Raw genomic sequence first — 12,649 nt, forward strand, 5'->3', positions numbered from 1 at the left:
CACTATGTTGCTCACTGAGAATTGTTGTTGCTCACTATGTTGCTCACTATGAGCTACGACCTACAAATCGATGAGTAATCAAGATAAATGCGAGTGGAAGTGCACCACATGTGCGACGCTTGAACATAGGAGTGCTGTGAGCCATGAAAATGATTAAAGAAAGTGTCAGAGTGGGTGGAAGAGCAGCTTGCTGCTATCAAGAGCAAGATCCCTCTGTTGGTTCTATTTGCAGCGAAAGTGGATGCCGTATTGGGCATGAAGTAGACAGTTGAGGACATTGAAGCATCTGTCCAGGTATTGTCAGATAAATAAGATGAATTCATAAACAGACTGGATAAGCAGGACAAAGTAACAGCGAGAATTCAGGGCAGGATTGAGAATATAGAACAAGTAAAAACCATGAAAGAAACCAAACGATTGACGTGGGATTTGAACAAACTTGATGAGTACGAAAGGAGGCTGAATACAGAGGCACATGACATATCGGTAGAAGATGAGGAGGACTTGCTGTAATGAATGATGTTCGTGTAACTGGGATTGCATCAGCTAATCCAAAGCGATGTGGAAGCCATTCACAGATTTCCCGAATGTTACACCCAAACTCCTCCCGTCCTCATTCGCTTCAAATCCGAACGAACGAAGGATGAATGGAAGAGCAAGTCAGCGCCACTTAAATACTACGCAGACTACAATATGCTACGGTTCTTTGAGAATCTGGCGGCGTGCAACAGAAGACCTCTCCGGCTGCCACGCGCTCGAGCGCAAGAAAAGAAAACTACCGGTTTGCTTGTGAAACTGACGGTAAAATACTTGTTAGGAAAGAATCCGATAAAAGCGCAATCAGATTTACTTCAGAGGACGACCTCAACAAAATAACATGAACATCATCTTAATGAAACCGGCCTTGGATAGGTATGCTTAACATCATGAAGGGAATGACTTATTCGATTAGAGAACTTAGCGAACGTATAAATGATAGCAAAATACACGCAGCTTGCGCACTAAGGCTGAACAGCCTGAACTGCGCCTTGATTCATTAGCTCTGCGATTCGACATCTTGTGTTTCATGGAGACAGGGTACAGCCGCGGAAATATTTAACTAGCGTGTGCGAGCGGCGACTTTGTGTGCGTCAGCGCTATCTACAACGGAGCCAAGTTACAAACATAGTGAGAGTAAGCGCATGCCCACAAAGCGCACTCACCTGGGCCCAGAGTCTGCTAGGCTATTCCTTCTTAAGGCAGTCACCCCATATTAGCGCACTTCAGACGAACAGGCAGCGGCAGTAGGCAAATGGTTTCGCTCTATTTTATGTTCCGAAAATCACCAAGCAATTGAGGAAATAATATTTAAATATGCGTCACACGCCCCCAGTCATGAGACGAGCCGAAGAACATGGATCGTTCATTTGTTACTTGCTGCCGAAAACGCTTTTTCTTTTTCATCTGTACAAAGGGCCGTTATCTGCAACGTGCGTGCTTTATAGCTTCAGCGTGGCCGCGAAGCTTTAAGGCCGCTGTGAAACTTCGACTGCGTGAATCTGCCCTACAGACCGTGCTCGCGACAGTTTGCAATAGTCGTCAATATACCAACCCGTATACGTCAAGCAAAAATACTCCCAATTATAAAAATGGAATTGAGCGGTTCATCGCAGAAGGAAATCGCTCAAGCAACTAAAGTGTCTGGGGCTTCAGTGGGCAGAATCATACGTGCCTACAGGGACGAAGACCGAATGAAAGATGCTGCTCGCTGCGTCACTAGAAAAACAACTGAAGAATACCTGGAGATTGTTGCCTGTGTTAGTGACAAGACGTTCATAACAGCAGGTGACATAAGGGCCGGCTTAGGCCTTAATGGGCCTGATGAACTAATTAGGCAACGGCTAAGGGAGGCGGGGATCAATAACACGATGGCTGCAAAGAAGCCTCTGCTCTCCTACAGTGATAGAGTAGCTCAACTACAGTGCTGCTACTTGTTTTTTGATCCCGTGGCTTGCTTTCTTATGTAGCATACTATTTGGTTACCGGCTGTCATTAATTCACATTAAATATTATTTTTAAGGTATGATCCCTGTTGTGTCCAGGACGTCAAAGCAAGTGGCAGAAAGTCTGGCAACGTGTGTGGGCTTATCACCAAAGATGGCCTCGGTACTCTCAGTTTCAGTTTATTATTGTTTAAGTACAATGCATTGGTAAGATACATTATACAGACGGCTGAACAGCACCGCATTGTTGAAGCACCGCATTGTTGGTCGGCTGTGCTTCGGAAACTACATAGAAATCATTGATCACCAGCACCTTCCTCACGTGCTGAATGGACCGTACAGCAATGGACATTTTCTGCTGCAGCATGATCTTTCCTTGATCCACACGGCACGCGTAGTGACAGTGCACCTTGAACACCTAGGCGTGATGACGCTAGATTGGGCACCCAAGGACGCGGGCATGAATGTCATAAAAAACGTCTGGGGAATTTTAAGGGACAATTTGTCAGAAATGGGTTTCCATACAGGAACTTCTGATGAGTTGTGGGAGGCCATGAAAAGTCAGTGGCAAGAACTGAAGGCTGACAGCGACCTCGTACCGGTGCTCTGCGACTCCCTTCCCCCTCCCATGTCTGCCGTAGTGGAGCTTTGCTTTAACTTCGCCCTCTAGTGAACGGCCTGTGCGCACTGAATTGGTGCACACCTTTATTTATTTATTTTTTGGCGTTTCAGCAAGCACGAAACGCATCATAAAACGCTTCACGAACACATTTTGTCTTGCTTTATGCAGATACAGCCGCAGTGCTGTAATATTTATGACGGTAAGGAAAATTATTCCTTACCACCATGACAACTGATGCGTAAGCCGTACCAAGCTTTTTAGCAGCTTCCCTTAGCGATGACATTTCAACATGTGTGCCTTTGAAGCTATATTGCACGCAAGGTGCAGATAACGGCCATTTCAATAGATCAAAAAGAATGCGTTGTCGTCAGCAAGTAACAAATGAACGATTCATATACTTCGGCTTATCTCATGACTGCGGGCGTGAGACGTATCTTCAAATTTTAGTTCGTCAGTTGCGTTGTGATTTTCGGAACATAAAATACGAGCAAAACCATTTGCCCTCTCACGCTGACTGTTCGTCTGAAGTGCGCTAATATGGGGTGCCGTCCTCAAGAAGAAATAGCCAAGCAGACGATGGGCATAGCTGCGCGCGCGTTGTGGGCATGCGCTTACTCTCGCCCTGTTTGCAAATTGGCACAGAAAAAGCACCGTTCGCGCATGCTAGTTAAAGATCTGGGTGGCTGTACCACGCATCAACGAAGCGTATTACCTAGCAGGTTATGAGCACATGGGTCTCTCTAGACAAAATAGACGAGGGGGCGGTGTCTGCATAAATGAAGTTTACAATATTCTCTTTCACCCGGGCACTCCTTGGTTACGTATGACTGCGAAATGCTCACAGTTGTATGTAACGATGTAGTGGTCATAGTGGTATACAGGCTTTACTCCGGAAATATTCAGTTTTCTAAAACATGTGCAAAATGTTCTTACCCTTGTATGTAGCCCAGATTTCAAGGCTGTCATTATTCGAGACAAGCGGCGATTAAATGTCTGTCGGTCATACAAAATCCGAATACCTTAGAACGATGTTGTTGTATGGATTTGAAAGCCTTATTACTCTGCTCCAAGCATTACCCATCTGCTGCAACACAAATTGGTGTTTGCTTTTCTAATACAAGGGAAAAACTTGATTCCTGTGTTCCAGCGGTCGATGTAAGTGACCATTTCTCTATGTTTTGCATCTTGGACTGCTGTGCACCTCGCCAAGTATCCCAGTCGTCGTTTCGATCAAGAAAAATTAACGAAGCAACAATAGATAGGCTTAAAGCTATGATTATGCACACTGACTGGTCTGAGGTCATTACTCGCAGTAATACAGCATTTTCTTTCTCTTTTATAGAAAGTAGATGTACATATCAAATAGGCAAAATAGCATAAATAGACACGCACATTCGAACTCGCGCACACACAAACACGCGCACACACACACACACACACACACACACACACACACACACACACACACGCACGCACGCGCACACTCGCACACACGCACGCACGCGCACACTCGCACACACGCACGCGCACACTCGCACACTCGCACACACACGCACTCGCACATACGCACATACGCACTCGCACATACGCACTCGCACATACGCACACTCGCACACACATACACGCACACATACGCACACACGCACACACATACACGCACACATACGCACACTCGCACACACATACACGCACACTCGCGCGTGCGCACGCACGCACGCGCACACGCACAAACACAAACACACACACACACATACACACACACACACGCGCACGCGTGCGCGCGCACACGCACACGCACACAAACACTCGCACATACGCACACTCGCACACACATACAGTCACACATACGCACACTCGCACACACATACACGCACACTCGCGCGTGCGCACGCACGCACGCGCACACGCACAAACACAAACACACACACACACACATACACACACACACACGCGCACGCGTGCGCGCGCACACGCACACGCACACAAACACTCGCACATACGCACACTCGCACACACATACAGTCACACATACGCACACTCGCACACACATACACGCACACTCGCGCGTGCGCACGCACGCACGCGCACACGCACAAACACAAACACACACACACACACGTACGCACACACACACACACACATGTGTGTGTGTGTGAGAGAGAGAGATAGAAAACAGAAGATTGCTAACCAAAGGCCCACGCTATATACGCACGCACATAGTAAGGTAGTCGACTGCCTCTAATTCGACCCTGACGGGACCGACTAAAGTGGACGAATTATCCTGCGGGTCGAATTGCCAAAACACGCAGTTGATTAATTTGGCAGTATTTGCTTTTAAAACTGGCTTCGCCGCACAACAGTGGTATTCTGCGGCGAAGCATACCACAGGGTAAAAGATGCTACTGTAACAGTACATTGCGCGTATTCCTTAATTTAGACGCACACATGCGCCGTCTCCTGTCGCGGTATGAGCGCTGAGACCCGAAATAAGTTTACTGGCCGGAATCCAAAGATTCAGACACACTCCCACTTCTTTCTTGGCTTTAAACGCCCCCGTGACTTTCGCAGTTTTCTTTATTTTTTTTTCATCTTACCGAAGAAGGAAGAAGTTAGTTGGAAATCTCCGTGTGCCTTGGATCGGTTTGAGAATTCTTCACGCCTACTCATCGAGCCAAGCGGGCAGCGTCCTCCTCCATGAAGGCAGACCGTCACCCCAAAGCACCCTGGAGGGTGCTTTGGGGTGACGGCACGCCTGTTGATAGGCTGCAGATGGGGTACCGAGACGACTCCTCGTACGCTCCTCTTGAGTCCTCCGACAGCTCACTGGTGGAAGAGATGGAATCGGAGGCAGATTTCGGAACGTTCCCCAGCCGTCAGTTGAAAAGGAGGCTGCGAAGGGCGTCAACTTCAAGGGATTCGCAACCGATATAGATAACGACAAGCAGTCTTTCACGATCGCTTACGTACACTGCTCACGGAATGAAACGCATCAATTTAGGGCTAAATAATGTACATACGTTCGTTTACACCGGCTGCAGTTCCTGTCACATCGGCGTAATTTTGGCGCGTACACTTAGATCGGAGTACGCGTCCCCTTTGATGAGCAGATTCTTAGAGACATCTCATGCTACTATAGAGTACTTCGCACATATGCAGGGTTTTACTATATGCTACTTGTCACGTTTCATTCCGTGAGCACTGTACCTACTACCACAACAGACAACTTGAACTACCTTCACAAACAGTGCTTAACTGAACATATTGAGCGAGTCGCTCCCGCGCATGCGAATGAGGTTCGAATTAACGGCAGGAAGAACGTACTGTCAGTGTTTTGACAAACAAGACTGTTCTCCAGGCGCTGAAGTTCATCATACAGATATACTGACGTCAATAGTCCGAATTGCGACCATTCACCGCTCTAGACAGTCTCGATTTATGGAACTGATATTTGGTTCTAAGGCTCTACCAGTTTAGATAACGGATGGACATGTCAGACATCCCGTGCGTCCTTATGTGCCACGGCTTTTGCGATGTCACTAGTGCTGCTAGCTGGGGCACTTCAGCGCAGTGCGCAAGAGTGGAATGACTTGCTCTCGGAGCGGTGGACATTCCAAAATTGACAACTGCGACACTGCTGCTCCTCTGAAGTGCACAAACTGCTCCGCCAGGAATAAAGCGAAATCGAAAGGTTGTCCTAAGATAAGGGAACAAAAGAGCGTCCTGGGGAAAATGGTGCGGAACAATTCGACCGACAGGGAAGCTGCCTCATCCACTTGCCGTCACAGCCTCCCTTCGAAACACAGACGCGAGCGCGACCGCAGTGTCCATAGGAATGATAGATCATCTACCGTACATCATGGACTGCATCTCTAAAGATGGCTGAGAACAACAGGTAAGCCTGTGAATATCCAGAGCATGCCGAGGAACCTGCTAAAGTCAATACACGCAATTCTTTGTGAGCTGTCGACGACAGGTTTCAAAGCAGCAGTGCAAATTCTGAACGTGCTGGAACGGCTTCTGGTAGCGCTTTCCTAGGATAGTATGGCCAACTCATTTGAAGAGCGGGTACGTCCATCTGCTGCAATACAGTGGAATGGGACGACTGAAATGCAATTAAAGTGATGATTTGTGTGCGTCACAATTTAACCTACCTGAGACATTACGTGATTATTCATAGCTGTAACGAATATATACGCCTGGCTTTAAAACATAAGCAACGTTTATTCTCTGTAATCGATGGTTACGTACCCGCCCAAAGCCGCATAGACTGTTCTGATATTTTTTCCGTGTTCCAATCTTCCCTGGTCTGCACATGTTATTAGGATATCTTAATGCTCACCATCCAATGTGGGGCTCTGCTAGGACGAACGCCCGCGGCAGGGATGTGGCTGATTTTGTGCTGAATCAAGGCTTGATGTCCATCAACGATGGGTCCACCACTTCGCGGCGCATCGTACGCCAGGTGAGCGACGTTTTTTTCGTTTCCAGAAGCCGTTTTTCTACAACGTGTCGTTGTGTGGACATGTACACACGCTGAATTGAACATAGGGTTATGCCGTACAGCTCCTCTTACTGTGCGTTGTGTAGACTGGCAAATTTTACAAACCTTTCTGTATACTTAGTGCGGTGGCATGTAATTTTTCTCGGAAATAGAAAATGTTATTGCGTCAGCGTCAACTGCAAAGACCATGAGTGTCAACATGACCAGACCCAGATAAGATTGACGCGTGGTACGAACACCTCCTCGCAATCTGGAACCACGCGGAACGAAAGTACAGGAGGACGAAGTCACCATCAGACTTAGTTACTTCTCACGCTTAGCCCTAAGACAGGTACCTCGGCACCTCGAGAAACTCAATAAGCAATGCTGGAGGACATTTTGTAGTTCTGTCGACTCCCCCACCCCCTGCCCCCGACAGAAAGGAAGAAAAAAAGAAAACCTTATTTAGAATATGGCAGGTTGCATGGAGCCTTCAGACACCTACGCAGCAATTGTACCCTTCCTGAGCCATGGCATTAAAACAAGGCTGCAATGAAGTGGAAGTAGCTGAAAATTATTCTCAATTACTCATGGGAACGTCCACCTCACAAACATTGCTTTCATATTGCGATTCACTGCCCTCTTGTGACGATAGCCTCGATATGCCGTTCATTATGCATGAGCTCGACACTGCGACTTCTGCCTCTAGACTCTTGTCCGTCACTGGGCCTGATGGCGTCATCTACTCTTCACTCTGTCATCTCCGCTAAGAAGCGCGGAAAGTCCTTCTGTGATTCTTCAATGACACGTGGGACACGGCAACAGTTCTGGACAACTGGAATTGCAGCCGTATAGGGGGCCTTTAGAGACCAGGAAAGTGCACTTACGAGCTCTCTTCCTATAGGGCTGTATTCTAACTACCTACGTCGGCAGAGTAATGAAACGCATGGTGCTGTCAAGATTGGAATGGCTCTTGGAGAAAACTGCCACCTTGCCAGATTTTATGAAAGAAATCTGCAGAGGACGATCATCTATAGATGGTGTTATTGACCTCGTTTCATGCGCAGAACAGGAAAAACAACGTCGGCACTTAGTGGATGCAATCTTTTTTGATATATAAGGTGCTTACGATAACGTCCTTCATGAGGCCATTCTTCGCGCGATTGAAGACCTTGGCATACGTGGCCGACTCGACGCTACGCATGGATGTTTAGCTACCTTAGGGGACGTGCCATTCTACAACGCAAGCTGTTGTGGACTCATTCACATAGCCGTTTCCATTGGCGATGGTGTCCGCCGCCGGCATTGTCTGTAGCTGCTGTCGCCCAGAATGAGAAAAAAAAATTCACACTTCCCACCGGGACCAAACACGGTACCGCTGCGTGGGGCAGAGTAAGCTACTGGAAAAGAGTAAGCTACAAGTAAGCCACTGAGCTACCACAGTGCTATCACAGTGCTTGCTAGATTGCAGCGCAATAATTCCCTCTAAACGCGTCCTGGTGCGCGAGAAGTCGCAGTATGTGACATGCTCACCTCGTAGCGTCGATACGCGCATATTTTGAATTGCAATTGCGCAATATTACACTAGGTAGAATGCCATGTAACAGATGTACAGGTAGCGGCACAGGGCAGTCAAAGAAAGTTTGAGTAATAAAAGGAGGCTTAAAGGGACACTGAAGCGAAACAATAAATCAGTTCAGCCTAATGAAGAATTGTTTGAGAACCCTGCAGGCAGTGATTTCAATATAATAGTTTGATTACTAGATGAGAAAATGAAGGTCGAAGTGTCACTATTTGAATTTCGCGCCGAAACCCCGACGCCTGTACGTCAGTGTGACGTCAGGGATCCCAAAGTATGTTTTCATATTTTAGCCGCGTTGGCCGAGTAAAGATTTCCGAAACTTGCCATGTTTAATATTTGGTTCCTTTAGAACAAGATGTGCTCAATATGTACCGCTACATGATTAAGTAGACCTTGGAAGATGCCATCAATATCCATGACGTCACAGCAACCAGGTGCTGGAGCTTCAATGGGGCGTCGCCACCCGTCTTTCATTCTTGCGCTTTTTCTGGTTTACCAAGCGTCTTATCGTGGTAAGAGTGGTGTTTTTGGTTTCATAGAGGAGTAATTTACAGGTGCAAAAGAAATCATTTTTCTCTTTAGTGACCCTTTAAGGAGATGTATACAAGATTGCTAGAAAAAAATGTATATTGTGTACCTTATTAATCAAGCTGGCTTGGGGACTATGTCACCGCCGCGTTCCAAAGGGGATGTCAATAAATTATCCTCCCCATCATTAGCATTGTATCGTGCCACTTGTCCAATCAAGCTGGCTAGGTGACCATGTCACTGCCGCGTTTCAAATGGGATGCCGATACATCACCATCACCATCACCATTGGCGCCATCATTAATATCGTATCGTGCCACTTGCCTTGCGACGTGGGATGTGTGCTGCGCAGCGTATAGGCATGCGCACTTTGCATTGGATTTGCATATTATTACACCAGGCGGCACTCCATGTAGCAGTTGCATAGGTAGCGGTACAAGGTAGATAGAGAAATCTTTAGGATGAAGAGAAGATTATGGAGATTTATACATATTCATATAATGAAAAACATGTATATCGTACCTGAAGAATTCAAGTACGCTAGGTGACTGTTTGTCACCGTCCCGTTTCGAACAGAATGCCATTAACTTATTATCATCATCATTAGCATCGTATCGTGTCCTTTGATATGTGACATGAGGGGTGCGTGTCGTCGACACGTATGAACTTTGCATTGACGTTCTGTTAAGTTCCACCGGGTGTCCAGACTTGTAGCTGTTGCATGTAGCAGTTTCATGCTGCATGTAGCTGGACCTACTTAATTCAAGCAGGCTAGGTGACTGTCAACACCCCACTTCGAAGGGGACGCCAATACACCATAATTATTATCACCATCATCAATAGCAACGTACCGTGCCACGGGTCAATGGACGTGACATGTGCGCCACGTAGTCTGGGTACGTGTGTTTACTCTTCGGTACACGTTATGGCACCTCCTTGCAAGGTACGAACCGCTTCTGAAGAAGCGAATCGTACAGCTAAGCGTGCGGCTGCATCAGGCAACGTCGGGTTCGGCAGGCCACTGGTTAGAGAGCAGGACAAGTCGCAGAAGAAGCCGCAGCTCGTCGTTGACGCCGGGAAGACAGTTCAGATCGTTCTCGGGGAAACGACGGGAAGAGACTTTGCCGCGAAGACACTGTAGTGCGTGGTGTCCAAAATGGACCTCCTATGGAGCCACTCCTCCAGCTTGTGAAACATAGTTTCAGCGCACATTTGAACAAGGACGAGGCGAGAAAGACAACACAAACGCCGGTACTAGAAAGTATATCGCTAAGTATGGACAGCTGGGCTAGTTGATTATGAATAGCACTGTGAAACATAGTTCCAGCGCAGATTTGAACAAGGACGAGGCGAGAAAGACAACACAAACGCCGGTACTAGAAAGTATATCGCTAAGTATGGACAGCTGGGCTAGTTGGTTATGAATAGCATTGTGAAACATAGTTCCAGCGCACATTTGAACAAGGACGAGGCGAGAAAGACAACACAAACGCCGGTACTAGAAAGTATATCGCTAAGTATGGACAGCTGGGCTAGTTGGTTATGAATAGCATTGTGAAACATGCTATTCATGTGCTGTGTGCCGCACAGGCATTTGAATTTTTGTGTCGACGGCTGATGGTGAGACTGGCAGGCACCATGTTGGCCGTGGAGTTCCCGAAGGTGTGGTCCTCAGTCCTATGTCATTCAACATCACGCTCATTGACCTCGGAGCTGAGCTTCCTCACAATGTTAACATCAGCGCATACGCGGGCGATATCTGCATATAGGAATCTGGAGAAACGCGTCCCCAAATGCGTGCAACACTACAACGTGGCACAACCATAACATCGAAATACTTGCGCATTCAAGGCCTGCAACTTCCCACAGGAAAACGTGCAGCAGCGGCATTCACAAGGAAATCAATGGCACGGTATCCAACATTCCCTGACGAGCAATGATCACTGCCTTGATCCCTGCAGATATTTAGGTTTCGTCGTTGACCGCAACTTATCGTGGTCGAAGTACGACAGTGCACTGCGGACCAAGTTGTGAAGTTCTATACGCGTTCTTGATGTTGGCGCTGGAATAGGATGAGGACCCTCTTAACAAAGTCTTTTGCAGCTATATCAGGCGTTGTTTGCGGGCCACTTGTATACGATACAGCATGCCTGTGCTTTCCAATATATGTTCAACTTGTTTTCAGTCGTTGGAAAGCTTTCAGTTCCCAGCTCTGCGAATACACGTAGGCCTGCCACGGTGTACATGTACTTCCGGCACCATAGAATAATCCAATTCAATTGAAGTTTGGACAAATTGGAAGCCACTTCGAGTTCAGCTGCAACTGCTGACTCGACATACACACCATCCATAGTCTGCAATCCAAGGAAGCTACCCAAGCTGCACCTACTGAAGATATCTCACTACTCACAGGCATATCATTCCCTCAGGCTTCGCGCCTACCGTCATAACTGAAGTGCCACCATGGACACTGCATAGAAAAATAGTACGTCTACAAATAACTGGGTCACAAAGAAGTAGCGTGACCCTTACACTCACCTCGACCCATTTGGCTGGGCTATACGATGGCTCTGTGCACGCATACACAGACGTATTTGGTACTTCGTGCGCCTAGACCGCGGCCGTTGTGGTCCCTCAGCTGAGCGCATACTGCCTATACAAGTTGGGCCACAAATCGTCTTCAACTTCTGTAGAACTTGTTGCAATATAAGAAGCTTTCCGTTTTCTCTCCTGCCTGATACCGCGTACTTGGACAATATCTTCTGACACAAAGTCAACACTGCAAACCATCGATTCTTTCTGGAAAAGAGGCCAGTATGATGTTCGTGCATTAAATGTGCTATAAATATTTGATATTGCCCAGAAGAACAGAAACTCAGTTCCCTTCCATGGAATAAACACCTAGTCAGTGTGGTTTGGCCAGCAACGAGCCAGCTAATGCGCAAGCAGGAATCGCTGTTTATAAAAGCCGTCAACGTAAAGATCCCATACTCGCGAAGTGATGTAGACTCTGTTGACTGCGCGCAGGCGAGATTGCAGAGCAGATCAGTGGGCTCAACCAGACTATCAGTACAAGGGCCTGTGGGAAATAAACTGGCAGGACTTTTCACCTCCCGGCTAAAGTCAGGCGACGCCAAGGAAGCATGCTTCGACAAACTCGCCTGGGCGTCGCCTTCACTCGCCGCTATCTATTGCACATCTTATCAGCTGTGCGAACAACCCGAACTGTGAACGCAGCCAAGTGTATGCGACTCTCCATCGTCTGTTTTGCGAGTGCCCTATCAAAGTATCACAGCGCAAAGCGCTGGCTCCTGCACTAATAGACATTGGCAGGCAAACATTGTCTGGAAGGGCTATTGTGTCCGCAATGCTTGACTGCACTGTAGCAACAATAGCTGCAAGGGCCGTACTGGCGTACTTGAAGACCACCGGACTAGAGCCAAGGATTTCAGGAA

The 12,649-nt window shown here is 47.4% G+C and overlaps 1 long non-coding RNA gene across 2 annotated transcripts in view; it reads left to right on the forward strand.

The window, feature by feature from the left end:
• LOC135896421 (uncharacterized) overlaps nucleotides 1-12,649 on the forward strand; it is an 80,347-nt gene that overhangs the window by 543 nt on the left and 67,155 nt on the right. For both annotated transcript variants that reach the window (XR_010562699.2, XR_010562700.2), the window contains exon 2: nucleotides 6,967-7,066. This is a non-coding gene — a long non-coding RNA (uncharacterized lncRNA). The remainder of the gene's footprint in view (nucleotides 1-6,966; nucleotides 7,067-12,649) is intronic.

The sequence above is a fragment of the Dermacentor albipictus genome, chromosome 4 (genome assembly GCF_038994185.2).
Source record: "Dermacentor albipictus isolate Rhodes 1998 colony chromosome 4, USDA_Dalb.pri_finalv2, whole genome shotgun sequence".
Taxonomy (NCBI): Eukaryota; Metazoa; Arthropoda; class Arachnida; order Ixodida; family Ixodidae; genus Dermacentor; species Dermacentor albipictus.